Below are 23,740 nucleotides of genomic sequence, written 5' to 3'. Positions count from 1 at the left end.
GGAAAAATTCAAGATGTAAAAGACTACTGAAGATGGCAGAATTAAGATGAGGTGAGATCATGGAGAGATCTGAAACGAAGAAATATTTTTAATTTGGTGATAGGGTGGGGAAGGTAAGATAGGCAAGTCAATATGGGGTGATGTGCAAGTGGGGCTTAGAGCAGGAAAGTATATGGTGGCTGATCTTTTAGACAAGCTCACATTGACGAAGAGGTGGAGCGGGGCAGTTTTGATGAGACATTTTGAAGAATTTAAGCCCAGAGGTAAAAAGCATGAATATAGGTTTCCACATCTTAGGTAGTGACTAAATCAGGCATGCTCCTAAGTTGAAAGTTCTTAGTAATGGCCCAAGTATGAGATTTAAAATTTAAGCTTGGGCCAAACAGGATGCTAATGTTTCACAAAGTCTGGTTCAACCTGAATGAGTAGCCAGGGAAGAGATTGAGGTCAGTTACAAAGGAGAGGAGTTTATAGTAGACCTGAATTCACTTCCATCACTTTCTTGAAGACAGTTCTAACTATTCCCACTTGTTACTTCAATAACTCTTTGTTTCTGTAGAATGTTTATCATTAATTGTCTTACCAAATTATTAGAGGCTTTTTTCAGGCTTTAATAACCAATTTTCATTAATCCAGTAAGAAGTCAGAGCAACTGATTACCCAAATGAATAGTCAGTTAATACTTTCTAAAAATACTCAATTGGTTTGACTGAACTACACTGTCACTACATTTTCTGAGACTAACGTGATCATCTGTGGAGCACTTAATGCCTCATCTGAAAGATCTGACCAGTTTAATACTGGCAGGTAAGTAGCTAGAAATTAGAACACATTGTGCCTGAAGGGTACAGCCATGTCCAGCTTTGGAAATCAGCATCCTGTACACAGCTGAAAGATTTTTTTATTCACTAATGGGTCCGCATAACTGTCCATTGATGTCAGAATGGCTAATTAAAACATGCATTAGACTTGTGCTGAAATAATAAGCCTAATGCAGTTTTCAGTGCTCTTACAGAAACTGGATTGTTTATAGCTGTACCCTAAATCAATGAGAGGTAGCTTTACTCCGAGTAAAAATTTGCAAAAAAATGTAGCTGTGTGGCTAGCAGGTGAAAGACATTATGATCACCATCTCTCCCATTCCTGTTTCAAATTCCCCCCGGACTTCCCTCTGTTTAAACAACTGGTTTGACAATTGTCTACTTAGAACGTGCTTGTAGAGGATCAATAGATACAGTGACTCATTCAAAAAATGCAATTGAAATCCAGGGCCCAATTGTAGACAGCCTCAGGCCTCCCAATTCAGGCATGAGCTAACAATGCATTGTTAGTTACACATTCAAAAGTGGGACTTAGCCTATTTTTACTTTTTGGAGAGAAAGATTTATATTTATGTACCACTTTTCATGACTTCATGCCAACTCACAGGGCTTTACAGTTGATATATTTCTGAAGTATGGAGTGGGTGGGAAAATGCCATGGTACCTTCAGCATTATGAAGCCCAATGAGAAACTTCTTTCCAGAAATCTCCAGTATGACTTATATTTGTCCATTAGGATTTTAAGGGAATGTTGTCCAGCTGGGAGTATTTTGGTGCCAGTTGTCTCAGTGAAAATTTTCCTCTCTAAGTCTTTTCTGTTACATTTAATTAGATTCGTTAGTTTGGGAATCTCAGTTAATTTGCATTTGCCAAAAACTACTGAAAATTGATACATGATTGGGACCTTTGAGGTCCACCTGTCACCATTGGCAATGTCAGTGTTAAGAAATCCATTGATGGAATACTGTAACATCTCCAGCAGGCTAAGAGAGAAATACTCTGTTGCTCTGGATCCAGGATGGTCTTGTAGACCAGGGAAATTAATGAGAATGGTCTCCTCCATGCCAGCAACAATTCTAGTTAGTACTTAAAACATGGCTGTGCTGTCAGTTCCCTACATGATAATAATTACAGTGCTGAAGCCTGAACTTTCTTTTTTGCCAGAAACACAAGAGCAGCTGCAGTTCAACATTGCATATCAATCCAAAAGGTTTTCACAGAATCCCAATGATAAGAGTTAACTCACCATTTGTCCGAAATGTGGAAATTTCCCTCAATACTTCATCAGCAATCTGATAATGGTTAAATGTTGAGCTAACTACCCATTGCTAAACAAAAGTGCTGAAGTGCACCAGAGATATGGGAAACCCACTGTTGTAGAGTAATTTGTTGCTTTTCATCGTTGATATTAAGTTATAACTTTCACTTGCATTTATACAGTGCTCTTAACAGAAAAACACCCCAAAGTGAATTTCTTCACGCTGCCTCTCAGTATTTTGCTTAGGCATAAAATTATGGTCTTTCACTGGCAGGTTTGTCAGCTGGAGGAACTGTAAAATTCCATGGATGCTCTTCCCACTGTTCCCCCACATGCTTTCAACCTGTCCATATTTCATGCAAGGTGGGCAAGGCTTAAGAGCCATGGGCTTCCATTCCAATTGAGACCCTCCAGTACCCAATTATAGTTCACTTCACAGTGCTTATTGCTCAGTTTCAATTTTATCAGTGCAACATCCCCACCTTATCGTCTGTCAATCCAGGAGTTCCTTCACTTCCTGGTCTCTCTCCATCAATGCACCTATCCCTGACCTGACATATTTTTTCCTTGCCACGAGTCTCAGGTACTTAACTGGCCCAGGTCTCTGAGACTCAGAATTTGGGCAGGCTTGTAGTCCCAGTGTTGGCTACTGGCAGGACTATTGAACTTTGCTGAGGGAGGAGCTCTTCCTGATTGAGGGACGGATGTCCTATCTGCAGCCAATTAACACTCCATGCAGAAGCAGATGGCTACAGAGGAGCTGTGACTGGTGGGGACGTGTTCTCCATGGATTATTTGCATGCAAGGTAGGAAATTCCACTGTCCAAAAAATCCTGCTCCATCTACCACCATGTTGCCCACTCACTTGTTGTATCTCTTTGTTGCCTCTTTGTGTCCTCATCACAGCTTGGATTATCACTTTATTTTATTTTGTCGGACTTAGATACTCAGATAAAACACTCTGATTCTTCATCTAATTCATTAATATATCGACTAAATAGCTGAGGCCCTAGCTCTGAGACTTGCAGCACTCCGCTAGTCACAGTCTAACAACTTGAAGATGCTTTTTTAAACCCTACATTCTGCTTCATGTCTGTTAACTAATCTCCCATATGTGATACTATATCAACCCCAATACAGTGAGCCTTAGATTATGTATTAACCTTTTGAATGACACCTAATTGGAAAGTTAAATGTACTACATCTACTGGCTCCCCTTTATCTACCCTAACTTGTTACATCCTCAAAAGGATCTGGCAAATTTGTCATACAGGATTTTCCTTTTGTAAAATCATACTGATTTGTTCTAATCATACTTTAATGTTTCTACATACATTGTTAAGACTTATTCAGTAGTAGGTTCTGGCATTTTCTCAATGACTAACGTCAGTAAACTTGCCTGAAGTTCCCTGTTTTCTCTGTAATTTCTTGAGTAACTGTGTTCCATTTGTTAACTCCCAATCTGCTGAATCTAGGGAACTTCAGAAAATCATAGCCAGCACATTCACTTTCGTTGTTATCTCTACAGCTCTCTCTTTTACACTGCTGGAGTACAGGACATCAGGTCCTGGAGATTTCTTGGATTTTAGTCCCCTCCAGTACATTTTCTTCTTCAGATATTAATTAATTTAATTTTCTCACTCATTAATTTCTAGGTTACCCTCTATTTCTGGTAATTAACTAGTATCTTTTACCATTAAGAATCACAAAAATTACTTGTGAATTGTCCTTCCATGTTGTCATTCTTCATGATAATTTATTTCTGTACTTACAGAAACTTTTATAATCTGTTTCTATGTTCCTGCCTCATTTACTCTGATTCTATTTGTTTAATTTTTATCAAATTTTTAGTCACATTTTCTGGTTTCTAAAAGCACTCCCAATCTCAGACTTATTACTCTTCCTTGCAATATTATAAAACTCCTCTTGTAACCTAATACTATTTTTAATATCCTTAAAAAGCTCTGAATGGATCTTTTCTGCTGAGTTTTGTTTCTCAATGGATTATATTTTTGTTTGAAAACAATGAATTGTTTCTTGAAATGTTTCTTGCTATTTCCTTTCTGTCATTTCACTTTGTCTATTTAGCCAGTCAAGTTCAGCAATTTTCTCCTCATATCTATATAATTGGTTTGTTTACAATTTTTGTTTGGGATTGGAATATGGCATTTTCAAACTTAATATGGATTTCAATTTATTATGATCACTGTTCTCAATGGATCTTTTACAATGACATTACTAATTAATGTGGCCTCATCACACAATATTAGATCTAAATAACTTTATCTCGAGTTGGTTCCACATTTTGCTCCAGGAAACTTTCACAAAAGCATTTGATAAACTTATCTTCCCCACTACCTTTGCAATTTTGATTGGTCCAATGTGTATATGAAGATTAAGTCACCATGAAAAATTATGCTTTTGTTACAAGTTCCAATAATTTTCTGTTTAATGATCCATCCAATATCATAATCATTGTTAGGGGGTCTGTAAACTATTACCACCAACATTTTCCAACTCTTGATATTCTTAATCTTCACCAAACTGATTCTATTTCCTGATTCTGTAAGACAAAATCCTTTCTCACTACTTTCCAAGTCAACCTCAGACTTTCTTCCACCCTTTCCGTTCTGTTTGTGTTTTCAAAATGTTGTATATGTGGGAAAAAATGGTTTTCAACCTCAGCCATTTTTTAACTATTTCGATTTAATGGCGATTGGATTAAACCATTATCAGTGTTTGTGCCATTAGTTTACTAATTGCAGACATTTGCAGTATCCAGCTTCACTGTCACTGATCTCAGTACCTCAGCAGTGTAGTCTTGTAGAAATTTTTAAAGTGTGAGGACATTTTCAAATTTCAATTGCTATGCAGCATCTTTTAAGTAACTACGCATCAACAGCTCTACAGTTTCTAGAACTTTTTGTCAAGTGAGGCATGCAAGCCATGTTGATTGGCGAATTGATTCTTGCTGTGAAACCAAATGAGTTTTCTCACCATATTTTACCAAACTCACCAAATTAATTGGTGTTGCCGCCCTTATGCTGCGTAACACAGCTGATTTCTGTCCCAATTACTACGTACTATTCCCAGAATAACTTGACACACACCAGATATCTGCCCTAAGACCAACTCCTCTTGTGCCTGTGCCATCTTTCAAAGTTCACTGTGCACTTGGAGGAGTGCTGGTATTTGGGAGATGTCCAACTCAGAAATGGAAGGACTCAGGACAGATATTGGAGAAGAGAAGGCTCGGCACCGTGCTTCTTGGAGATAGGCTGGTTAAGAGGAGAGGAGAGGAGTCCTCTTCTGAGGACTGCATGCAGACCCATGACCAGCATGACCAGACCATGCAGCTTGGTTGGAGATTGCCACCTCAGTTAGTGCCATCTCCAGGATGGGAAGGACTGGGCTGCAGTGCAGAAAGATGATCATTGCTCCTCCACCTGGTTAAGTGCGATTCTCCGATCTCTACTAACTCACACTCACTCATTTGTCCGCTTTCTGCCATTCTTACCTGGTATGGCCTACAGTTAATTCTTAACTACCCTTTGGCAATAAATGCTGGTTCAGCCAGTGACACCCACCTGATCTGATGAATGAATGAAAAAAGGTGCTAAACTGACATGGCACACATACTGCAAGATGCAAGTGCCCTTGACTGAGTACTGCTGCACAGCACAGTCACATGCCTGGTTGTGTAACTGTTCTAATTGCCACTGCAACACACAGCGGCGCAAGACAAGGTAACCATGCTGTAGGCACCAGATAAATGCATGCTGAGACTGCAAGATAGCAGCCCTGGTATGCAGTTTGATCCATGCTAGATTGCTGACTCTATGTGACACCTGTATCCAATGCACACAGCTGGTTGGCATTATACCCTTTTAGACAAGTTTGCCCTTGCAGGTGCACTGCTAGTGCACTGGATGATGCCAGGATGTTGGCATTGGCTCAGGTGCCAATGACTATGGTGGAAGGGTGTGTGTGGCTTGTGCCCTGCTCCGCAGTTTGGCCACGGGAAAGATAGAGATCATTTGGAGGACCAGTAAGTTGAACCTGCTCTGGTTTCCATGTTGAATTTTCCTGATGTCTGCTTTGTTTGGTGAGTTTGGAAAGATCATCCACTTATGTGACCATTTGGGCTGTTAACAAGGTGTTTAACAAGCAATAATGAGCATCAGTTGGGAACGTTCTGCTGCATAGCAAGAATCTCACTATATTGCTTGAGAAAAGCATAGAAGATGCAGTGAGATGATCTCGTCCAATCCTGCCACACATTTCACCATAGCCATCATTGCTCAGACCCTTATAAGACTCCACCTATGCTTTTTTATACAATCTGTGTTCTGCTTCTATTAATATATTCATATGGAAAATGCATTAGCTTAGACCATTGGAACATGTAAGTGTCTTTTCTCAACTAATTTTTAACAATTTAAAGCAATACATTATAGGATACAATATAAAAGGCTTGTTTTATAACACAATGTTTAAATATCCAAAAGCATGAGGTACTATAACCAAACTTCAGTTTTGCATTAGAATTCCACGTTGTTCTTAAATTGAAAATTCAACAAAAATTGAATTGAAAAAAATAGTAAAATATAGCAGGTGAATCACATTAAAATTCATGCCTGAATTTTTAATCAGTGCTGTCACGACTGACATGTTGTAGTGACACCCTAGCTTTGTACGATTACTCTTATCAGGCTGGTAAAGAAAAAAAAAGTGGTTATACACCAAGATGATGGAAGATTAACTGATGGTATTTCAGACCTCCATCTAATAATTGGCTTTATCAGCAGATTGTTCTAAAGAATATGTAACACATTACAATCGCATTAAACTTTCATCAGAAAAAGTGAACTGATATTAATTTGGTCAAAACAGCTCTTGCTGCCCTTTTATGCTTGGCACTAACTGGGTAATAAAACTGCCATGAGGTTAGAAACTCTACCTGTGTTTTTTTTTCTGGCACAATGAAAAGCAATTACTTGCCTGAGTTAAGGTAGATCATGAAGCAAACTATAGACAAGCCCAGATAACTCTGTCAGATTGAGTCAAGTGTTACATGCTCCTTCAAAGAAAGCAAGGCCTTATAAGCAATGACCTACATTTGGATCAAAAAGGACAGATGAAGACAGGTGAAGGATTCAAACTTGAGTCACAAGCTTAATTGTTGTTGAAAAGTTGTATTTGCATCTTTAAGAAACTAACTGAATAGCAATAAAAATGGTGAAATGAAAGAAAAAGTGCAATTAAAGCAAAATTAAAGTGACTGACAAGTACAAATACTCAATTTTACTGGACTGGCTCAGTTTGTTTACATGCCAGACTCACCATTAGTGCTTTACTTTAAGTATATTATACCACTAACCAAAAATCACATTTTCTAATCGCTATGTGCATAACCCTTCCTGCTTTCAAAACTATATTCAGAGGTGCAAAAGACCCAAATTTAGGCCAGATAATTAAAGTTTCATACCATGCATTCATCAGTAAATATTATTGATATAGTGTTATTATAGTGCTTACAGTACATATTAATACCCATTTATTTGTAAGGCATTTCAATTTTTTATTCATAGAAATGTAAATATTAAAGAATTAGATGTTCTGTTTGATTTGACATTCAGGTTAATTATACTGACAATTGATTTAATGCAATATTCATAGATAGATTAACAGAAACAAGTGATAAAACTGGTTCAGACTACTTGGCAATAAAACATGGTAAAAATCTAAATCTGTAACTCAAAGTCAACTGATCACAATACATAATACAGTATTGTTATCATGGGCTCAAAATATTATACCAATTCTTTGAAAACAGAAAACATCATTAAAGAAAGCTTAAATGTTTTACTTTATTCCCCCCGCTTTCTCACCATTTCTAAAGATGCTTATGGTTAGTATTATATAGTAAATAGTCTTATGGTTAGTAATATAGATCAATTCTTCTGTATGAATTGAGACAGTGAGCAGTGATCCTGTCAGCTGGCATAGGCGAGCACTGGGAGGTTTCAGTGGAGAAAATTATAAATGAACCCATTGCTATCCTCATGTGACATTTATGTAAGCATGCATTCCAACAGATATCACTGATCTGTGAATGGAGCAAGGATGCTGATTTGATTTAACCCAGCCCAGGTAAAATACAAAGGCTTCACTTGTTAAGAAACTGTGGTCAGCCAATGTGAAAAGAGGCAGTAAAATAAATTAAAGAAAGGGTTTGCACAAATGCAAGACAAAGTGGAAATCCGACAAACTGGGAGAGCTTTAAAAAGCCAAAAGTGATACCACAGAAAGTAATGAGGTGCATGAAGGAAATGTGAGAAAAAAACTTGGAAGGGGGATATCAAAACTGACAGTGAACCCCCATTTTTATAAATGTACTAAAAGAATGAGAGTGCTAAAGTAGACACTGAGCAGATGTGCTCGAGATTAATGGACAATAGAAAAAAATGGCAGACCAGTTAAAAGTGTACTTTATATCCATTTTCATTGTCAGGAAATGGACCCAATTTCATTGGTGCAAGAGAACCCAAAAATAAGATATAGGAGAAGTTTTGACAAAAAAATGTAATGGAGAAAATAATGGGACTTAAGATTGAAATCTCCAAGATCTAAATAAGCGATGGAATTACAAATGCATGAGTTATTATTATCTATAGCTTTCTAGATTCATAATTTTTCTCTTTGGATTGAAAAATGGTAAATATCACCAGGTAATTGCTGGCCAAACGTTGGGACTAGTTACTAGAATGTGATAAGTATCAAGATGGCATATGGAGTGACAGTAGGCTGTGTAGATGAGTGCAGAAAGTTACAAAGACAGGCTATGAGAGTGGGCAAAGGTATAATGGCTGGAATACAATATGGGGCAGAGAAAAGTCATTCACCTTGGCTATGAAAGAAATGGTGACTCCAGAGATATCCAGAGAGTGGACACTCAGAACTCATGAAGAAATGAATGACCATATTCACATAGGGATGTTCCTCTTTTAATTCAGGAGGCAGGCAACTGAACACTAGCTGATGGATCCTATGAATGTCATGGAGCGATTAGAGAATGGCTGTGTGATGACTCCCAACAGCTTCTCTGCCAAAGAAAACCATTGACAGTCTCTGCAACTGTAGTCTTGAGAATACTAATGGATAAATCTTTCACAGAAATTTTGCGTGTTTATTTAGCTTAGGAAAGATGTCATCTTAAGTGCGGATTAAGACCTACTCATAGGCAACCATGCAGCATATCAAAGAAGACATGTTATATAGGGATGCATAAAATATACAGCATCGAAATAGGCCTTTTGGCTCAATAAGTCAATGCACTGTTTGAGTCCTCTTCAATTCAATCTGCCTCACGTACAGCATATCTTGATCTTGTCTTTATATAGTTTCTTTTTGCAAGCATTTAAATGGTTTGCCTCAGCCACTTCTTGTGGCAATAAGCTCCTTAAGTCAGGTTAACATAACAGGTGGATAATTTAATGATTTTATTTTAATTTTTTAAGTGCTATGACAAATGTAATGGGACACGTGTGTAAGTGAGGATAGGTGAAAACAGACGCAAGTGGGGAGTGGATATGAATTCACAATCTTGTTCATGGCCATACAAATTTGTATTGCATGAAAAGGAATATGAATTATCTTTCTAACAATAAAATTAACACGCATTACTGAGGCCAACAGGGAACATTAGTTTGAACTTGGATACACTACTCATCTGACCTGGAGTGTTTGAAGCTGACTCTGATGCCAAAAGTGGAAGTGGTATCCTATTTCCCAGCATAACATTTTAACCTTGAGGCTCAAAAAGCAAGGTGTTAAATGTCCAGACGCTTTTTAAAAATCTGAGCAGGAATATTCACCCAAAATAAACTTGGCGCACACCAAACCATCAAATCGTTTTGGATATTTTTAAATTCTCTGTAGAAAGCTAACCTGTCAATCATGACCATAACAGCCCTAGAGATGACGTCAAAATACATCTCAGCATCTTCAATCACAGTCACTACAGCTATCACTGATGCTGTTACTACTTCACTGCGAGTTTATTATTACAAAATTATAGATTGTATAGAACGGGTAATAAAACTGTAAGTGAATCATACTTTATTAATTAACTTAAAAGGTCAAATGAATCTACAAATGCTTCAAGCATCACCCTTCTAATTTATACCTTGCAAATAACCTAACTTTCTCGGAGAGTTTTGGGTCACCTGCGCTAGTCCAACCTCCAATGTTGCAGATTAGCCTCCCAATTGTGTTGCTGCATTGCCTGGATAGAGTGGTACTGTCAGCGATTTTCCTGCATTGTCAGGACTGAAGCCAGCACAGATGATCTAAGATCCTCTAAGGAGAATTGCGACCTACAGTGGTTATGATATCATTTGAATCCCTTTGCTAAACTATTCTGGACCATCCATAATTATATAAATAGATACCATATATCAGACTGAAAAACACTTGTAAAGTTACTGAAGAACACAGAAGCTGTAATTTTTAACTTAATTAATCTACAATACACTGGACTTTTTAAAAATCTCATAATTTATTATGAAAATTAAAAAGGAACTGCAGGCACAGAGATGAACATTAAATAGTTTACCTGGTTGTATGTCTGTAGTCATTATGAACTAAGTATAGTTTTTTAGAACCATGGTTAATATTTTTTGTAATATACCATTTGCTGTACTGCTGTTCTTTGTGTATTGAATCATTTGCTGTCTGTAATGTAGACAGTTTCTGACAAGACAGAGCTATTACAACTCCCAACAGTCTTCTTTACAGGCTCATTATGGTCTAAAGGATTTAGCAGGTGGAGGTGGTGAATTGGTAATTTATACAGAATTTCTTTAACACTTCTGTAGTCTCTAAATTGCGGAAGTAAAAACATAATTCCACACTAATTACACCAGCTAATCATTCAATCTGACTCCTTAGCCTTAAAATTGAACATACTTTTTCTCATTAAAACATATAATACTATTCAAGTAGGATATGCAATCAGATCTCAGAATTATGCACTTACTTGGCTTATATAAATGATTGTGCTTCTCCTCTACTTCAGTTTGTGGGATGCAAAATGATGGAATTAGTTACTGAGGAGAGGTAAGCCTTGTCATTGATGTGGGTGCCCACAACAAGCTCTCCTGCTTTACTGAATTGCATGCATTGAACACTTGTAGTGAACAGCCTTATTCAATAGGTTAACCTGCAGGAGATGCAGCTGGACATATCAGGCTATCTCACACTGAGGGATTGAAACCACTTCCTCCTCCTGGAATTTTGTTGGTTCTAAATGGCATCCTTCAGAGTCAAGTGTACTCAGTCAATCACTTTGGAAAATACAGGTATTTGCCAAGGTTTTGTCCCCTCTGCCAATGCTCCACCACAAGTAAGAACTATCCAATGGAAGAGGGTTTCAGTCACTCTCTAAAGCCATTCTTCATTTCAGTTTAACTGACCCGGAATAGGTCCCCAATGTATGTCTACAAGGACCCAGATAATTAAAAGTTGAGGGTTGTGGTGACCTTCATTTCAATTGAGGTAACATTTGAAGTCCAAGCGAGTTGGAGAAAAATCACACAGTTAGCTGATGGCTGTCATTGCGAAGTGCAAATAGCAGTCAACTTCTTAGATAGTTCTTCTCAGATAGAATGCAGCTTGAGGCATTAAAACTTTTCACAGCATGTATTAGTTTTCTTTAACTTCCTACCTATTTTCGCTTAATTGTGTGTGGCCTGTTTGTAGCATGGCTGTGCATGTCTGTATCTTAAAAGGCATAGTTGGTTGTGCATGGTTTGTTAATTGCATTGAAGTGTATGTACTGAATTACAGCCCATGCAGCTCAGAGGGGACATTGGTTTCATGCTCTGATGCTTCACTATTTTTGGGTTTTCAACTTGAGTTTATTTCCTCCTCTTCCAATAAAGCTTAAAACAAAAGTGTTCCATAAGTGAGCCAATTACCTTTTCAACTAAAAGAATCTATAAAATGACAGTAGCAAGAGACCCCAGTCAACTTATCTGTGTTTGCTTCAATGACCATGGAGGTATGGCTGCACCCTGTGTACTGATTTGTCAGTCCCCCTATTCAGACACATTCTTTGAACACCATTGATTCAGATGGCCATTGACAGTGGAGACATTGATAGCACGACCTTGCTTCAATCATGAAACCTTGCAGACAAGAGTTCATCACAAGCTGCTTACCATGCTGATAGTTCATCACTTTTACACGTGGCTGGTAAAATGCACTTTTTCCTGTCCAAAGACCATCACAAGCATGTCTCTGAAGGCTTGGATTCTTTTGTGGGCGTGGCCACCTTGCCTCATTGCATTATACTATTGATTTGGAGGCTGCATTAAAGTTTGACATTTTCACCTCAACACTGTTGATGTTGTGATACTGTGTGTGCATTGATTTTAAAGTAAACACAGCCTACTAGCATTTGGCACACTGTAAATATGTGTTACTAATTTACACCCAAAGTTCCACAATATTTTACGTCATGAAATTTGATTGCTTCAAATTACCTGTTTCTTTCTGGGCACGAATGCACAACAAATTCTAGGCTGTGAATTCTTCAGCAGTGACGTATCCAGTCATCATCAAATCTGGAAATATATGAGTGATGTTGTACAAAACTGGTGTTCGTACCCACTATTTATGCTGTAAATTTGATGCCTTTCAAAAATACATTAATGGAAAGCTTAAGAACAACTCCAGTGAGATGACTAACTACTTATGCCTTGTATATTGAAAAAAAAACACATTTTGCCAAAGATTTTCATCTTGCATCTTCAGGACAATTCACAAAAAATGTAAATGTAAAGGGAAAACGACATTTATACTGTGTGTGAGAAGAGTGCTGATTAGTTGGCAAGTGGACTTTAATTGGTAAGCAGGAAAAGGCCTTGACCCATCACGGTCAACATTTAAACAAAGCTTGGCAGTTAACTGTCAGCCTCCATCAGATTGGTGCATTCGCTATGACTGTGTTATCCAGTGATATCTGCAAATGAATAACATCTTCACCGACTCTCAGTTGGGTTCACCCAGGGCCACACAGTTCCTGACCTTATTACTGCCGTGGTCCAACATGCACACAAGAGCTGAACTCTCAGGTTAGGTGAGTGTGACCGCTCTTGATAAAAAGTCAACATTTGACTCAGTATGGTCTCAAGAAGCAAAACTTCAGTCAATGGGTAGAGAGAGGCTGTCTGCTGTTTGGAGTCCTCCCTGGCACAAAGAAAGATGTTTGCGGTTGCTGGAGGTCAATCATCTCAGCATTAAGATATCACTGCATGACTTCCCCGGGTAGGGTCCCAGGCCTAACCATCTTTAGCTGTTTCATCAATGACCTTCCCTATTTCATAAGATCAGAAGTTAGGATGTTCGCTGAGTACCATTTGTGATTCAAAACGTAATGAAACAGCCCATGTCCATGTGCAGCAAAACCTACACAACATCCATGTTTAGGCTGATAAGTGACAAGTGGCACCACACAAAATGTCAGGCAATGACAATCTCCAACAAGAGAGAAACCAGCCATTGCCATTTGACATGCAATTGGATTACAGTAGTTTAATCCTCAATTATCAGCATCCTGATGACTACCATTAACCAAAAACAGAATTGGACCAGACGTATAAATACTGTGGCTACAACAGCATGTCATAGACTAGGAATTCTGTGGCAAGGAACTTATTTCATGGTCCACAAAGGCTGCCCACCAAATACAAGGCACAAGTCAGGCATGTGATGGAATACTCTACACCACTGGCTCCCAATCTTTGAAGGCACGCTTCAATGAGACAAACAATTCACGGCACACTCACTGTCTTTCATTACTGCACGTGCAGTTATCAGAAGTCGACATATGCATGGCTCTGGAAGCTTGCACATGCGCAGTCAAAGGGGGATTAGGGGTCAGCAGATACTGCCATTAATAACCGACACTGAGGCTCTGGAAGAGATGGGAAGCATGTACATGGCCTTAATGCGCAGGTAAAGCAACGTTGTTCCTCGAAAATATCACAGCACACTTTTAAACTTGTCATCGATCGAAAGTTAGTGCTCAATACTTGTTTGGATGAGTGATGCTCTAACAACCTTCATAAAGCTCGACAGAATCCAGGACAAAGTAGCCCAACTTGATCAGCACCTCATTCACCACCTTTAACATTCACTTCCATCACCACTGACACAAAATAGCAGCATTGTGTACCATCTACAAGATGCACTGCAGTAAATCACAAAGACTCTTTTGGCAGCAACTTTGAAATCTGTGACCCTCACACATAGAGGACAAAGGCAAAAACAGAAGCACTTCCAAATTAAACAGTATCCTACTTTGAATTATATTGTTGTTCCTTCAATGTTGATAGGTCAAAATCCTGGAATTCCCTTCTTAACAGCACTGTGTATGTCCCTACAGCCAAAAGACTTCAGCAATAAAAAGAAGGAAGCTTATCACCATTTTCCCAAGGGCAATTAATGATGGATGATAAATCCTGGCCTAGCCACGAAGCCCACATCCCATGAATGAATGGGAAAACACAAAACACTGGTTGTGTGGGAGGCTGCATAATGGGTCTTCAAGAACACTTTAAAAGGAGTGGATTGGAAATATCGCTGGGGAGATCAAGACTTGTGGTAAAAGGGAGGCGAGTAATGGGAACGTTGTAATTTAGCATCAGGGAAAGTTAATGAGCACACCAAGCAGTAAGGAATTGAACTTCAGGAAGCCTTTAAGGCTTACTACTTTCAAAACAATGAAAAATATATGATTTTCAGAGCCTGCCTCCAGCTTTCTTTTACTGGAGCTAATGATCACTTCCAATTGAGCTTTGAGTGGTCCCCTTCTGACCTGCATTCTTCATGGTATGTGTATACATTATGGAAGCAGCCTAGCACAACACTGAATAGCGTGAAGATGCAGTTGAATAAAATTGTGATTTCTGACAATGTCACTTGCCATTGAATTTGAATATTTTCAGGATGCCTCCACCAGTTCTAACCAGGAGTGCTGGCATCCTAAGGTGAGACGTTCCCAGAAATTGGAATAGCCACGCTGCCAGAAGTTATTTAAAAATAAACATTACCCAAGTGTTTCCCTGCTCGGATCTTAGGAATGGGGCAGCAGGGAGCCAAGAATCACCCCAACGACATTGCAATATCAGGACTGTTATAGTAAGAAATTTAAAAATAGTATCAAATCTGAAGAAATGCATATATTTGCACAGGATGAGTGGTAAGTCAGAAGACTGGACAGTACATAGAAAACAGCATATAATGACTGAACAATTAATAAGGAAAGAAAACAATAAAGAAAGCTAGCTTAAAATATAAATACAGATATTAAGAGTTTCTATAGATATTTTAAAAAAGAAAGGTTACTAAAGTGAGCATTTGTCCTATAGGAACTGAGTGGAGGGAATGAACAATGGTAGATAAGGAGATGATAGACGAATTGACAATGTATTTTGCATGAGTCTTCACTATAGATAATGCAAGTAACATCCCAGGAGTAGCTTTAATTCAGGAAATGGAAGGGAGGGACAAACTAAAAATATTACAATAGCCAGGGAAGTGGTACTAAAGGTATAGTTGGTCCTGTGGCTGCTATGTCATTGGGTCCTGAAGAGCTACATTCTAGGGCCTTAAGTGAAGTGGCCAGTGGGATGGTTAATGTATTGGTTTTAACTTTTCAGAACTCCGTAGATGCAGGGAAGGTTCCATTACGTTGGAAAATAGCAAATGTAACTCTTTTACTCAAGAAACAGGGAGACTGAAAGCAGAAAACTACATATCAGTTAGCTTAAGGTTTGTTAAAGGGACGGTGCCAGTGCCACATTTCAGTGGGGTACTTTGACAAGTTCAGGATAATCAGACAGATTTAATACTGTGAAAGAGAAATCGTGCTCAACCAATTTATTGGAGTTTTTTGAGGAAGTAGCATGTGCTGTAGATAAAAGGGAACCAGTGGATGTTCTATACTTAAGATTTCCAGATGGCATTTGATAAGGTGCCACATCAACGATTATTGCTTTCCCACTGGAAAGACATCTCAATGCAGATGAAGGATTCCCAAACTGCAGGAAGAGCTGTTCCCATGCTCATAAAATCCTGAAGGCCTGGTTAAATGGCTGTTAGTAGTCTAATTAGTTGGACTAAATGGCCGTCATCTTTCAGTCAACAATTAACTGAGCAATTGCTGATCAAAACATTGCGAACGTCTCCTATAGATGCAACACATTGGACTTCTTCCTAATTTTATTTTATCAGCTTTCCTGCCTCTAAGAATCATGCCAATGATGTTGTAATATCAGGATTGTTATGGTATAAAATTTACAGATAGTATCAAACCTGAAGACCGCCTCCAAGTCTGTCTGCAATAGCTAGTAAAATTCTAGCTGAACTTTTGAGTGCTTTTTAAAAAAAAGTCTTTCATTATATATGGTATTCCGGATCCCTTTTATACAATTATCCATGAACATGGGAGGTCACATTCCCTCATTCTACTATCTCCTATAATTCTGCAGTACAACTGATAACGCAGAGGAGTTTCATATGGCTAAACTCCTATCTATCATGTCTTTCATTAAATGTTCAATTCAGAAAACATTATCAAAGGGAACAGTTCTGGCCCCAGATTCTTTGCTAGATTCCATAGTTGCTCTCGGCTGTCAAAATAAGCAGCAGTGTTTTAGTAAAAATACACTTCTCCCTCTTCACTTACATGTATCCAAAGCATTCAGCCTCTTGTGGTTCCGAAAAATATGCAGGAAGAAAGTATTTCTTTTATAACCTTCTAAAATACAGCCGTAGTGATTGTAATGAGGTCAGCCAGGTGGACCTTATAGAATATGAGTTCCCTGATTGGGGCTGTTAGAATGGTCCAATCATGGAGACCTGGCTGACATATAAGAACAAGAGTATCAGAGGTTCTGTTTGCTTTGAGAGCTGGCTCTGAGAGAGCTGGATGAGTGTCAAGGACTCTCCACATTGTAAATAAAGAGTTACTTCGTGGCAGGATACCAGCCTCTATGGAGTTATTTCAGTGGTGATAGGAGAAAAGAATGCTGCTGAAGAAATTTGTTCGCAACAGTTGTCTTTGAGTTGGGGTAAGCATTTTTGGCACTGTGTCATTATTTGGGAAGCTTGACTTGTTGGGGTAAGCATTTTTGGCACCGTGTCGTTATTTGGGAAGCTTGACTTGTTCGATCTTGCCATTGAAGACTGGGCTCAGTATTTGGAAAGAATGTGTTTTTTTCCAGGCAAATGTGAGTTGGGCAGATGAAAAGCAATGAGTAATTCCTCTGACAGCTTGTGGACCTGCAATGTTTTCGGTTATAAGGAGCCTAACTTTCCCTGAGGCACCAGATACTAAAACTTTTTAAGAGTTGATGGATTTAGTTAAGCAATATTATGGCCCCAAAACTCCTCTAATTCTGAGATGCTATCTGTTTTACTTGGCAATTCAAGAACTGAGGACTCTGTATTGGGATTTTTAACTAGGTTAAGTTGACTGGCACAGGCATGTGACTTTGGTTTAACCCTTAATGAGATGCTGAGAGACCATTTGAGGTCTGGGATTAATGATGTAACCATGCAAAAGCACCTATTTGTTGAAGCCCAACTCGACTTTATACAAGCACTACAACTGCTTTATCAATGGAAAATGTTAGAGGTGGAGCATACGAGTTGCAGGGTATTCCTATGAAAGTGGACACCCTCACCAGTCTGACTGAGCTTTGGGAACACCACTTCAGGGAAGTCAATTGCATAGCCTCACTCAGGACATATCCTGAACAGAGGGACTCTAGTTCGGCCCAAGGCAAAACCCTAAAACAAAGCCAAATGGTTAAAATTTTCTTAAGAGTCCAGACTTACAAGCCACTGTAGTTGCTGCTGGTATGCAGACTTGAGACAGCAAAAGAGTCTCACTAGGACTCAAGTGAGTAAGACAACTCACTGGCCAGTATCCAGGAGAGTGCACACCCTGGAAAGTCCACCTACAGCTGATCTGGAACAGTTAAATTGCGCAGCTACATCCAAATCAGAGCCAATCAAACTAAACATCTGGTAAAATGGTCATTTGGTTCTAATGGAGGTCGATACCAGCGTGGCCATTTTAGTGACTGTAGAACCAGTCTTCAACAAAATTTGCTTTGGACTCCTACTCTTCAGTTTGCACAAGAACTCAGCTAGACTGAGAACCTATACTGGAGAACCTTTACAGATTAAGAGTACAACTTCAGTTGTATTTCTTATTAGAAGTAGCTGGTTCAGTTGCCACTGATTGTAGTAAAAGGCTTGGGCCCAAGCTTGATGGGATCAAATTAGTTGAGGAAAATTCACCTAGAATAGCTCAACATTTTTTGATTCGAAAATGGCTGCCTGAGTGAAGTCCTAATTAAATACCTGAGAGTTTTTCTGGAAGGTCTAGGAACTATCAAAGGGGCCAAGGCCACCTTGCACGTTGACCAGGAAGCAATTCCATGGGTCTGCAAGGCCCGCCCAGAGCCATTTGCTTTATGGGCAAAAGTAGAGGCAGAAATCAGAAGCCTGGAACGTAAAGGAATTCTCAAATCAGTTCAGTTTGCGGGATGGGCAGGACCAGTCGGACCAATTGTGAAGCCTGACAGGTTGGTTTGCCTTTGTTGGGATTTTACACAAATGGTAAACTGCTTTTTGCAATCCCTCACGTAGAGGATTTATGCACCAAGCAGGGAGGGGTGCTGTCCTTCACAAAGCAGGGCATGAGCCATGCCTAGTTGTAATTGCAGTTAGATGAGGATTCCCAGAAGTAGGCTACAATTAATACCCAGAAGGGTTTGTTTCAATATACCTGGCTGCCATTTGGGGTATTGACAGCCCATGCAATTTTCCAGCGGATGATGGAGAATATTTTACAAGGTCGACTCCAGATCGCCATTTATCTAGATGATATGCTAATAACAGGGAAGACCAATAAGGAGAACTTAGAGAACTTGGACATGGTCCTTAGATGTTTCTCCTAGGACGGTGAATGTCTTAGAAGGGGAAAATGTGTGTTCCAGGCAACCCAGTTGACCTACTTGGGCTACAGATTCGACAAGACTGGATTACACCCATTGGAAGATTAAGTGAGGGTGAACAAAAGTGCCCCGGCTCCCTTATCTATACCAGAACTTAGGTTACTCCTTGGGCTGGTGAATTATTACAGAAAGTTCAAACATAACTTGACCTCTATCCTGGCACCATTGCATCAACTCCTAAAAAAAAGGTCAGCCTTGGAAATGGTTACATAGCCAAGCAATAGCCTTCAGGGAAATGAAAAAAACAGTTATCATCCTCTATGGTGTTGGCACACTATGATCCCAAGCAAGATCTGGTATTGAGATGTGATGCCTCCCTGTTTGGCTGTGGGTTAGTATTAGCTCATTGGTGGCCCAATGGAGAGAAACAATAGTGTATGCCTCCAGGATGTTGGCTAATGCAGAGTGTAAATATGCCCAGAGACAGAAGGAAGGTTTGGTGGTCATATTTGGAGTCAGGAAGTTCCATCAATACCTTTATAGACATAAATTTGTAATAATAACAGACCACAAACTACACCACTAGTGGTACTGCCACTGGAAGAGTCCCTAATGGTTTTAAATTTTCTGGACATGCTTCCAGTCACAGCTAAAATGTATCAGACTTTGGACACAAAGATCCAATTCTGGAAAAACTGAAACAGCTGGTGGTGATGGGAGAAACCAAAAGGCCTTCATGACCAGATTAATAGTCCCAATCAGGGAGCCCTGGCTGACAGATATAAACAGGAGTATCAGAGGTTCTGTTCACTCTGAGAGGTGGCTCTGAGGGAACTGGATCAGTGTCAAGGACTCTTCACGTGTAAATAAAGGGTGACTTGGTGAAGGGATACCAGTGTCTGTGGAGTTATTTCCACAGCAAACGTGCAGTACTTACCCTGGGATTACTTTGCCCAGGTTTGCTAAACAGGCCTTAACATTTTTGTTCACTTCAAAAACAAGCAAAAAAAAATTGTTCTGATGTTTTGCCACTTCCGATGCCAATATACTTTTCTCTTATAGGTGCTGACTAACCAGGTGTTAGTCCAGTATTGTCTGTTTTTATTTCCAGCACTTGAGTTTGTTTTGTTATCTATTCAGTTACTGTGGCCATGCCATGAAAGGCTTTTGGGAAACCTGTTGATAACTTCCTGACACTGTGCTTTAGGTGGGAATGCACATAAAACATTTTGGCATTCATATGCCAGAATTCCCACTGATTGAGGAGTTTCACCAATTTAAAGCAGATCGAAACTTGCCACAATAATTTAGAAGTAACTGAAGATGTTGTTGTATTTGATCCTGTGTCTGAATCTTCCCCTTTTTCAATCTGCTTAGGTGGATTGTTTCTTTTGCGCTCTTGGACTCCACTGTTAAACAAAGACCTGAATCCAATCATTTGGATGGTTTACATGAATTAAGATGCCATCTATAGCCTTATAATACATGTTTGGATACAGATAATTTAGATAATAGATGAAGATTGATGGAAGGAAGAGAAAATAAACGTAAAACAGCTGGGTGTAACCAGTGGTGTAAAACTTGCAAACAATTGAACTCTGAAAGATGAGACTTCACAGCATGCAACACTGTCAGCTTTCAGAACACAGCATAGTTAGTTAAGCAATCATGTTGCAAGGATGGTAGGTGGTTTTGGGCGGGTGTGGGGTTGAGAAACCTGTCAGCACATTCACACTTTTACCTGTAGCGGTCTTCTCCTTGACAACACCTTAGATTGAATCCTCAATTATGTCTCAATTGGTTAGTTAGGAAGAAGATTCACTATACTTGATATCTCATGTTTTGGGGACCCTATGGCATTTATTGTTACTTAGTAACAACAGTCTTTGAAAACTGTGTAAGCTACACATTAATACCACATTCTCTCACAGGATAATATTTCAATGATCATGTTTGCAGACAAAAGATTAAACACATATTTGATATAACAGATATATGTAATATATGTGTTTGTATCTTTTGGCTGACATGTAGTTAATATTTTATATTTGATCAATGTTGTTGATCATTTAGGAATAGTCAAACATTTGTAAGAGTGCAGTTCAGCAAATACATTAACTGTTAGCATAATCATAACTGCCATGCTGATACACTACAGTCAACTCCTTTCCCCCAAAAGTTTACTTTAAAAAAAATGAAGAATTGTGAAACATTGCTCTTACAAACCCTCCCTTCCCCATGTACCAATTGGAAATTCTGAGCTTGAATATTTCAGGAGTCTGCAATTATAAGGGCCGTGGGGCTTTAGGTAAAAGAATACAATCGGCAATGTAGTTTCATTATTATTAGGCAAACTTAATTTTAAACATGATGGAACGTGTTTCATTCACTGCTTAGTTTATTTAGATTTCACTAACAATCAAAAATACGCTACACTTCTCAAATAAAACTAAAATGGAGCTATAAAAACACAAAATTTGAGAAACAAGCAATTACTAGCTGCTATGAAACATGCTGAAAACAGAAACCATTAATCTTTCATTTCCAAGGACACAGACTTAACCATGGCTTCTGGTTTCATTTTACAAAGCCAACTGCAAGAGGTTCATGAGAGAAGACAGTGACATAATGTGAAAGGTGAAGTAGCCATTTATGTTCATTTCCCATACATCATAATCAACAGGACTGGAGTCTGTTGAGTTTAATGAAGGTCTGTCCTACTTTATGAAAAGTACCAAGGTTTTTAAAATTTTGTAAGTAACCAAAGGTTCCATCGCGCACGAATAGTTTCTTGCAAGCCGGATGTTTATGCATAAGGGTCGTTATACTGATGTTCAGATTCACAAGGGCCCAGAGTAAAAATTAAATAAATCTGCTGGCTGAACAGTTCTAATATGTCTTAGTACTCTTATGCTCATTTCATTGTTCTGTTGATGGATTGTCAGTTCAAGCTTTACTTGAATTCAATCATCAAAAATGATTCAGTTTTTCTAATTTCCCAAATTGATTGAAACTTATTTTGAACACAATAAAAGATAAAGAATTATGTTTGCCATAGAAGACAAAGTTTGTTTTGGCTTCTTGCGATGTAATGTGCTGTGAATTGCTCCATCAGTTGTATTAAATCCTGAAGCCATTTTCACCATTTTTAGATTTTGGCTAACAGCATCAGACTCTGGTACTGGTATTTTGGAGGAAAAATGTTTCCTCCTTTATCCGTGCCACATTGCAACTTTCAACAGCTACCCTTCCCCAAATCTTACCAACTCCAGGTTTGCTCCATTTGAATACAACACCAGCTTGAATAAATTTCTGGAAATCTCACTGGTGTGCAGTTAGGGATGGGGTACAGGGCAAGTAGTGGAAAATAGAAAAAAAATTATACACATAAATGGACAATCTATTACATCTTTACCAAAAATACCTGTAATAATGTTTAATATTTAATATGCTATAATCATTATGAATGGTAGAGCAGGCTTGAATGACCAAATGACCTGCTTCTACTCCAAATTCTGTTTCTATATTCACCTTCTAGCTACTTCTGCTTAAATAAGTATTCAATCCAGAGCTTTTCACTCAGAACCTCTTGCATGATGATTTAGGTTCCAGACCAGACAGGCCTTTACCTTTACAACATGACATCATATCCTGTGCTGCATTGGTGTAATGATGTCTGCCTTGTCATCAGTTACTTTTTCTGTGTAATAAATGTAGTCACTCAAGTGTGTAACGTACTGTAATATCTGTATTATAAGCACAGAATCCAGCCTTGTGTAAGTCTGTGATATCTTAGATTCGTAAATAGTCATGTAAATTAACATCAAGATATCTGACTTAACAGAACCAAAAATTATCTGTGATATATGTTGTATTGGCTCACAGAAGGAATCAGAAACCCCTCTCCAAACTTGAGTACTGGCACAGCTCATCAGAAACTTTCCAGCTGTGTTAATTTTTATTGTTTTGAGTTCTCTATAAAACACAAAAAATAAAGAAATGTGTCCATCTTAACCTCTTCTAATATAATGTAAAATATAAATGAATTTAAATAATGGCACTATTTCAAAATATAATTTATTTTTGGGTTACATATGTAATATACTGTATTTGATAAGTAAAGAAAGTATTGAATATATCAACTTAACTTTTTTTAAAAAAAGTTTGAAAATTATAACCTCTTAAACTTTGATAAATACATTCACTAATCCTAGCATTCTAAGTGATTTAATCCTTTGTCCTCCCTAATTTTAGTTCAATACACAGCAGCAACAGCTAAATGGCTTACAAGCTGCAGATACATCTGAAAAAGGCTTTTCTGGTTAACATCGAATCAGAGATAGTAGGAACTGCAGATGCTGGAGAATCCGAGACAACAAGGTGCAGGGCTGGATGAACACAGCAGGCCAAGCAGCATCATAGGAGCAGAGAGGCTGACGTTTCGGGCCTAGACCCTTCATCAGAAAAGGGGGAGGGGAAGGGGGTTTTGAAATAAATAGGGAGAGAGTAGTTGCAGTGGGAGAGAGATCCCTTGAGGTTTGTCCGGAGGGAGGAGGGTAACTTCTTCAGGTTAGGCATCCTTAGAAGAGGTTTCGCAGTGGGGTTAAAATCGAATCAGAGATAGT

The 23,740-nt window shown here is 38.6% G+C and overlaps 1 protein-coding gene across 3 annotated transcripts in view; it reads right to left on the bottom strand.

The window, feature by feature from the left end:
• Positions 1–23,740, bottom strand: part of fars2 (phenylalanyl-tRNA synthetase 2, mitochondrial) — a 290,463-nt gene that overhangs the window by 24,508 nt on the left and 242,215 nt on the right. Inside the window, exon 6 of one of the 3 annotated variants that reach the window (XR_007265638.1) lies at positions 12,627–12,707. The exons of the other annotated variants lie outside the window; for them this stretch is intronic. The gene's annotated coding sequence lies outside the window, so the exon portion shown is untranslated. The remainder of the gene's footprint in view (positions 1–12,626; positions 12,708–23,740) is intronic. 3 annotated transcript variants of the gene reach the window in all.

This window comes from Rhincodon typus, chromosome 2, assembly GCF_021869965.1.
Source record: "Rhincodon typus isolate 14 chromosome 2, sRhiTyp1.1, whole genome shotgun sequence".
Classification (NCBI taxonomy): Eukaryota; Metazoa; Chordata; class Chondrichthyes; order Orectolobiformes; family Rhincodontidae; genus Rhincodon; species Rhincodon typus.
This window is presented reverse-complemented; position numbering and strand designations above follow the sequence as displayed.